The following is a 6607-nucleotide window of genomic DNA, read 5'->3' as shown; positions in this document are numbered from 1 at the left end:
CAGTTAGTGGGCTTGTTGTCTGCCTCAGGCTTTGTTCACGGAGATCCTCCAGCTAGTTGGTGGTGTGTGCGCATGAGCAGAGGCTTCCTGCCAATCCCCCATGAGTAGTAGAGCTCCCATGGTGTGGACTCCATGAAAGCCTTGCCCCAGGCAGCATGCTTACAAAGGAGGGTGGGCCCTGCAGGACAGAGGACCATTCCCCCTGTGGAATGGCCTCAGAGATCCACCTCCCTCTCTGGCCAGCTGCTGGGGCTGTGGGTCCTAAGCATCATGGCTGACTCAGTAATAGACACAGGGTGAGGCGACTCCAGTAGCTGTTTTGACTGGTCTAATCCAGCCTGAGATCATCCTTGCATGAGCCCTCTGCCAAGATTATTTTTGTTTCTTTTATGATCTTTTCATTAGTGGCTCCTACAACACTAACCACAATCCATAAATACATCATCTGTTTGAAGCCCATCTGTACATTAATTGCCCTCCTTATTCACAAAATATCCACTCTCCACCCAAGCCCCTGGCCTCAGCTCCTCATTTTTCCCCCCTCAATGCCCGCCACCCATCCCTCATCAATCCTTGGAAATGTACTAATTCTTTTGTCATATTTTCACCCACCTTTCTTTTGAGGTCAATGAAGATCCTTGTAATCGGTTCCCACTTTCCATCCTGCCCTTCCTCCACCCTCCCAGTATCTCCACTCATAACACTGGTAAAGGGCCCATCCACTCTGGATCCCCCGTGTTTGAAATTCCTATCGGTACTAGAATACCTTCTCTAGTTTGGCCAGATTAGTATGGTAGAACTGGGATCATGATAGTGGGGCAAGAGAAAGCATTAAGAACTAGAGGAAAGTTGTGTTTCATCTTTGCTGTCTCATACCCTGTATTCTTTAATCTCCACTCTGAGATCCTTCTGTAAGGGGATGTCCAGTGCACTGCAAATAGGTTTTGGGTCTATACCCGGCAGTCCCCTCTCATTCTCCATGATAAGATTTTTTTGTTCTCATGATGCCTGTTGCCTTATCCCTTTAAAACTTTGTGATCACACAGGCTGGTATGCTTTCTCCATGTGGGCTCTGTTGCTTCAGAGCCAGATGGCTGTTTCTTTACCCTCAGGCCTTTAAGACCCCACACGCTATATCTTTAGGTAGCTGGACACCATCGGCTTTCTTCACCACATTTGCTTATGCAGCCGCTTTGTGGTCAGTGATTGTGTAGGGAAGGTGAGCATCTTAGAATGCCAATTTAATAGAACAGTGTTATTGCAATGAGGGAGTCCTTGAGCGGAGGCCCTATGTCCATCTGCTACCTTAATACTAAATCTATAAACATATGGACATAGATCTATTTCCCCATGCCCCTTTGTAAATATATGTACATATGTACATGCCTTTATTTAGACGTCTATAACTGGCCCTTGCTTCCCAGCTCACTCTTCTATACTCTTTGATTTTCCTCTTGTGCCCACTGACATGCTCAGTCTTCCTTTGGGTTTCAGTAATTCCTCTTGGTTACATTACCTTTGATCACGCCCTACCAGGCCTCCTACATCCCCCTCACTACCGTTTTCCATCACTTGTTGTACCCTTGTCTCTGGGTTTCTTTACACCACTTCCTTTCCCCCCACCGTGCTCACTCCCATGCCCAATGGAAAGGGCCGGTCACATGTTTACTCCTCCAGATTGTTCATCCAGCCTCTCTTAATTAGACAGACCTGTAAAGGTAATAACATGCACAAAACAAGACTGAGCTAAACCAAGCAGCAAAAAGAAAAAAAAAACAAACAAAAATGAAAACAAAACCCAACCCAAATCCAATGACACTAAAAGAAAACAACACTAACCAGAAAGAAAAGTACAAGGACTGTGTGGTGAACTTTAGGAGTGTTTTCCAGTCCAGTCTGTGGGGGCACCGAACCCTGACCACAAAGTCCACCTTTGGCATTCCCCGGGGACTTTGATGTTCCGTTTTCTTACTCTTCCGCTGCACTCTCTTAGTGTCATGCATCGAAGTGGCAGGATCAGTTCGGGCGCAGTTCCCACACTGTGTGTCCAGTGTTGTCCCCTCTAAGGCTATGGGTCTTTGAGAGACGTTTCTCATCGTGGGGCTGCCCATGTGGTCTTCTCTGTGGATTGGCTTCTCTGATTGGGAACATCATCCTCAAGGTGTATTGGGCCAGGGTGTGCTCCATTCTCCCCTCCTCCCCCTTGTTCTGCCCTGTGTTCTCTGATCAGATATGTCCCTCTCCGCGAGCTGCAGATCCGGTGCCATCCTGTGAAATACAATCTTTTGGGGCTGCAAGGATGTGGGGGGGTGGGTATCAGCTCAGATCTTTTGAGAGTCCAGGAGATATTGACTGCTCGATGGGCACAGTTCTGTGGGGCACCGTGCTCTTGGTCCAGACGCTGGTTGTGAATATGACTTTGTTGTTAACCAGTTGTGTGTCTCTGGGTCAACTCCCGTGTGTTTTTGAGTGAGTTTTCTAATCTGCAAAGTAAATGTACAGGATTATCCAGACTCCCATGTCAGCAAGTTATCGAGAGGGGTTAATCAGAGACTGTTTCATATAGTGTGTACCTGCGCGCCGCATTCTAGACCTGCGATGGCAATTATGAGCTCAGGATAGAGATGGTGTCCAGCAGGTAACATACGTGGCTCCATATTGAAACAGGAAGCCCACTGTGGAGATTTGGTCCTTCCGTTGATGGCCACCGGCCACCTAGTCTTCTCCTGCTATAACTGCTTCACTGGCTCAGCAGCTGAGCCAGAAGCCAGTGATATCATAACCAGGTTGCTAACTGGGCCAAAGGGCTGATAGATATTTGTTATTTTGTTGTCTTGGGAAACCCACCTACCCTCCATGCAAACCTTCTGGTGTGAGCTATCTGTGGACGGAATCATAGGCTCACAGTAATTCACATCTTTCTTCTTGAAAATGTGCCCATATTCCTTTCTGAACCTGACAAGGTGGCCCCTGTGTCCACCAAGAAATTTACTGCCTGGCCTCCTACTTGGAGAGTTAGCCTGGGCTTTTGGCGGCGAAGTGAAACAGAGCCCTGACCCCTTCATTGAGCTTCTTCAAGCATTATTGTCTCTTGCTTGGGTCTTTCTACGTGCAGATGAGGCCCATCCACTCTAGTGGAGGGTCGTGCACCTCTCCTGGGGTTTTCAAGGCACTGATTTTTCCAGTGTCCTTCTTTCCTGCAGTAGGCACATTGGTCCTTCCCCATGGCTTGGCGGTGCCCACAGGTTAGTCTCTCCGTGAGTGGGCCATGCTCTCCTTTTCCTGAGTCTCTGGGGTATCTCATGGCAATTACGATTATTTTAGCTAGCTTCTTTGTCTCTGTCGTGCTAGGGTCATCTCTGTTGTTATACACTCAATGAGCCACTTGTACCAAATCGCTAAGATTTTTCCCTTCAAACCCTTCCCACTTCTTTGTCATGTCTGAGGCAGACTGACTGAGTAATAAAGGCAATACTTATTGCCCTCCTGTTTTCAGTGCCTCCGGGCCGTTAGGGGTATAAAGCCCGTAGGCTTCCCTCAGCCACTCTAGAAAGGCAGGCGGATATTCTCTTATAGGAACCTGAAAATTCTCACTGACCTTAGATAAATTCATAGGTTTCCTAGCTCTTCTGCAGAGGGTCATGTAAGAGCAATGGTTGATACCTGGTAAAGTCCTCTGGGCCTTGCTTGGAATTGAGATCCCACATTGTTGGTGTAGTGGCCAAAAGAGTTTCTCTCAAGTGGGGAGTGCCCGCTCGCTGACCATCAGGTTCACTGACTGCTTACTGGGCCTCTGTCTGGAAGGGCTACCCTCCTCCATTGTGAACAGCACCTGGAGAAGTTGTTGGCAAGCATTCCAGGTGGGCTGATGAGTATGGAAGTCATACCAGTACTAGTGTGTGTGGGGGGCTGCTTGTTAGGGGTGGGGGTGAGTTTGGGGGGCCGGTGGGGGAGGGAGTGACTCAATAAGGGCCTGTTAGAAGTTTTCTATTTCTGGACCCTAGAAACCTTATAGGGCGGGGGTTGAAAGAAAGGGTTTGAAGCCAGCTCTCCCACTCCCAGAGTTCTCCTGCAAAATGGGATAAAGCCGATTAGGGGAGAGTGATGGGGAGGGCAGGGGAGGGGAGGGGAGGGGTGGGGGAGGGATGGAGGAGGGGAGGGGTGGGGGAGGGTGATGGGGAGGGATGGCCTCCACCTATGTGGTTTTGGGAACTTGGACCGTTTGTTTTTCCGGTCCTTCCATGTTTCCTGAAACCTTGGAAACAAGGGCCCTTTCTTTGCGGGAGGGAGTAAGTCTTTTATATTTGCAGGCTTCTTAGTGGCAATGTCAGCCCACACTTGAAGTAACGGGATCAGATCGGGATATCCTGTTTCCCTTTAACCATAACTATGAACTCTTAGTAACAGGGGATGGGAAAACTAGTCTTGCGTGGGTCAATCAGGGACTCCTTCTGCCCCATCACTTTTAAACAAATTGTAGAGTCTCCAAGCTTTTGGGTTGAAACCACATCCTCTTGGTGAATGCCGAGAGCAGGGGTCCTCAAACTACAACCTGTGGGCCACATGCAGACAGCCGAGGACGTTGATCCTTTCTGCCGGGTGTATGTGCCCCATTTATTTTTTTTTTTTTGAACTTCAAATCAAGATGTGCAGTGTGCACATGAATTTGTTCGTAATATTTGTTTTTTTAAACTATAGTCTTTCCTTCAAAAGGCCTGAGGGATAGTGAACTGGCCCCCTGGGTAAACAGTTTAACGACCCCTGCCCTAAGGTATCCTGGACTTAGGGGTTATTAATCTCCCAGCCCTGAAACATGCCTGAACATTCTACCCGTTGTAGGAGGCACCATGGGAATTTGGACCCCGGGTAATTTACAAGCCTTTACTCCAATTGAACCCAAGAAAATTCAAAATGGCTTAGGCAGTTACTCTATTTTGGTCACTTTTGACTCGTCCTGCACTAGCCCATTATTTCCATTTAACTCTATAACGCGAAGCATGATGTTTTCATAACATTAAAAAATGTATATATTAATACATATATATATATATTTATAACTATGAAAGTCCACAACAAAAAGAAAATTTTTTCCCAAAATTAAAATTGAAGCGTTATAGGGTTAAAAAGAAGGATGGGTCTTATCAGCGGGTCCAAGACCTTAGCATCATAAATGAATCAGTGATCCGACTGCACCTAGTAGTGCCCAAACCTGTGCCCTCCTAGGGGAAAGTGTGAATGCTTTTATCCCTCTTCCTGTACTTCCAATGAACAAACACACATGTCTGGTAATCCTAAGATTATTTTTGTTTCCTGTGACACTCACCTAATTTCAAGGCCACTGCCACCTCACAAGCTTAGCCTTGTCGTAGTCAAACTGTTCACCTTTTAGACCGTTTGTTTTTCTCAGAAGTTATCGGGTGATTAAAGCTTCTGAACCAAGTGTGCCAGGTCCACGACTACCATCTCCTGGACCACCTCAACCTTATCCATCCTGGATAAAGTTGCCCTCAATGGACAACCCCTCCCAGCAGTGTAGGAAGGGTATGGACCCAAAGCCCAACCTCGCCCCTTTTGCCAGCAGGAAGCAGCTAGAGATGTCATCGCCCAGTACCCCCAAAGATTTGGGTCCATATCTCTTCAGGGGGGCAAATGTTAGGTAGCTATACTAGGGACTGGGGCATCCGTTATGCATGCCCACAGGGCCAAGATAAGAGCCCAGTTAGGAGAGGCACCCTGTGCATGCTCAGAGGTCCAGATTTCTGGCCATGAAGGGGAGGTCACCTGGGTGGTTCCTGTACCTGGATTGACCAATCTAGGCCATGTAAATTCAATTCAGCCACTGGGGTCGGCCAGACTTGCCCACCACGCCTCCCTAACGCTCATAAAACTCTCTTGAGTGCAGACCAGGCTTCTGCATGATTTCTCTCTCACTCAGGAAGGCTCTTTGGAGGCAGCTGTGCTGCACATGAGTGGCTGGTGGATACTGTTCAGATGCATGGCTTTCTGCTTGCAAGGGTTTTTGTCTCAGCTGACTGTAAGGGAGGAGGTAGTACGTCTGGATCACAGAGTATCCATGTCCACAAACGAGGCTGCTCATTCCACAGTCCTGGAAGTGCTTTATGAAAACCCTCTGCTTTGCAATGTCACTCCTTGTAGATTAGAGTGGGAGGGGCTGGGACCAAGGTATGCTGCCTCTTACTCCCAGTTGCAGGTTTCTGGATGCTGATTGTATCTCTTACAGCATCAGTTAGTGGGCTTGTTGTCTGCCTCAGGCTTTGTTCACGGAGATCCTCCAGCTAGTTGGTGGTGTGTGCGCATGAGCAGAGGCTTCCTGCCAATCCCCCATGAGTAGTAGAGCTCCCATGGTGTGGACTCCATGAAAGCCTTGCCCCAGGCAGCATGCTTACAAAGGAGGGTGGGCCCTGCAGGACAGAGGACCATTCCCCCTGTGGAATGGCCTCAGAGATCCACCTCCCTCTCTGGCCAGCTGCTGGGGCTGTGGGTCCTAAGCATCATGGCTGACTCAGTAATAGACACAGGGTGAGGCGACTCCAGTAGCTGTTTTGACTGGTCTAATCCAGCCTGAGATCATCCTTGCATGAGCCCT

The sequence above is a fragment of the Tenrec ecaudatus genome, assembly GCF_050624435.1.
Source record: "Tenrec ecaudatus isolate mTenEca1 chromosome 2 unlocalized genomic scaffold, mTenEca1.hap1 SUPER_2_unloc_11, whole genome shotgun sequence".
Classification (NCBI taxonomy): domain Eukaryota; kingdom Metazoa; phylum Chordata; class Mammalia; order Afrosoricida; family Tenrecidae; genus Tenrec; species Tenrec ecaudatus.
This window is presented reverse-complemented; position numbering follows the sequence as displayed.